A 2211-nucleotide genomic window follows, 5' to 3' on the forward strand; every position below is an offset into this window, starting at 1 on the left:
ATCTTTTATATATATTTCAGAGATATTTAAAATAAGAGTAAATTATTTTTAAAATTATATTATAAAAATATAATTTAGACTACTTTATGAAAAGAAACTATTTAGATTATAACTTTTAAATCAAACATCTTTTAAAATAGAAGAGGTACGGAGGAAATAAATTAAAAAATATGCGTTTAATTTGCATTTTTATTTTCAGTATTTTCTATTTTTAGAATTTTACGAAGAAAAAAGTAAAAACAGTAAAAATAATAAAATCTTATTTTTTTGTTTCTATTTCCTGTTTTTACTTTTTTTTCTTCACAAAATTTAAAAAACAAAAAATACTAAAAATAAAAATAAAAAATAAAAACATAAACCAAACGTATCCTAAAAAAAGCTAAATTTTTTTGCAATACTTGATTTTCTTACACAATTTCTTTTATTCTTCTAGGATTTGATATTTTATATATAGTAAGAGATTATTAAAGATTTGTTGAAAATTACTCTTCTTTCACTACCATTTTATTCATTAAATGAGTATAAAAAACAAGTATTTTTGCTTATATATATCTGCGTATTTTTTTTCTTATGATAATTTTATATTGTACTTACTTTTTAAAATGATTTAGTTTATTGAGCATGTTAACTTTTAAATGTTGAAGTCAAACCGCATGTTTTACTAGAACGTAATTCTAAGCTAAGGAATTTTTGTACCTTTGAACTTTATGCATATGGTATCATGATGTAATAATCTGCTTTTGACTTGGTCTATTTACTCAAATTCAGTTTCTGAAGCTATTTGTCTTTATTAAATTCAAACTTTCTCAAAAAATTTATTAGTTTACTTGTGTTTTTAAAGAAACATATGAGAAATACAGGAGTTTGCCATGAAATCTTTACCACGGATCTATGTTAGTAGCAAAATTAAATTAGCGTGCCTCAAATTTGCCATGAAATCTTTACCATCAACTCACCAAGGGTCGAATTATTTGGCTAGTTTGTCTTGGTTGAGAGGGTGAATACTAAGGAAAGGCTTTGCAGATTAGGTGTTATTGATGTACAAGATAATATTTGTGTCTTATGTTGTAAGTTTATTGAGTCTGTTTGTCATCTGTTTCTTCGTTGTGAGATCACTTGGCAGGTATGGTGTGCTTGGCTATTCGCTTTTGGGAGGCTCTGGACTCTGCCAGGTAACCTACAGCAACATTTGGAGAGTTGGACGAAGGCTGCACTAAATAAGAAAGAGAGGAAGCGGTGGTAGATTGGGTTTTTTCCAGTGATATGGTCAATTTGGCTAGAAACGAATAACAGAATTTTCAATAACCAAGACTCAGGTGTGGTGGAAATTATCAACAGGTCCTTTATGCTATCTGACGAGTGGAGTGGTAGTGAACCTTTTGGTTGTTGATGGCAATGCCGAAGATGACTAAAGGTTCCTTTACTTTGAGTTGTTCTTAGACGTGTTGCTCTTACAATTTTCTTATTTGACTTGTTGTTGCTCCACCTTGTTATGTTGAGCTTGTTCATTAAAAAAAAAAAAATTTGCTACCAAAACAAGGCTATGTGGCAAAATTACTTTTGGACCTTATATATAATTTACTACCTTAACATAAATCATAATGAATATTATGAATAAGAAATTATGGATGTTATTGATATGAAATTATGAATATTATGTATATAAACTTATGGAGATGTTATGAGTAAATTTGTCAATTGAATAAATTAATTTAAGTATTTGATATTTTTTAAATTCAATTATGATAATTCTTTTTTGAAAATATTTGTTAAAAAATTAGAATAAATTATTGTTCCACTTTAAAAAATATGAAATAAATATTATGTAAGTGAGACAATAAATTAGTGATTACAAAAAAAATTAATTAAAATTAATGACAATTAAAATTTATATTACTTCAACCTCTACAATATTACTACGTAAGTTCAATGAAACAATAAGAAAAAAATAAATTAGTAGTTACAAAGAAAAATCAATTAATATTAATGACATTCAAAGTATATTATTATGATTAGTTTTTAATGTAATAGTATATATGAAAATCAAATTATAAAAGTACTTATTAATATATAATATGTTACATCTTAATAGTTAAGGAAATATAATGTGATAAGTTGAATGATAAAAAATCAAAATATAAAAAAAATTATATGTCAAATTAAAAATTAAAAAAATTTTAACTAGTCATGACTGAATTATTTTGGTTCTAT

The sequence above is a fragment of the Arachis ipaensis genome, chromosome B05 (assembly GCF_000816755.2).
Source record: "Arachis ipaensis cultivar K30076 chromosome B05, Araip1.1, whole genome shotgun sequence".
Lineage (NCBI taxonomy): Eukaryota > Viridiplantae > Streptophyta > Magnoliopsida > Fabales > Fabaceae > Arachis > Arachis ipaensis.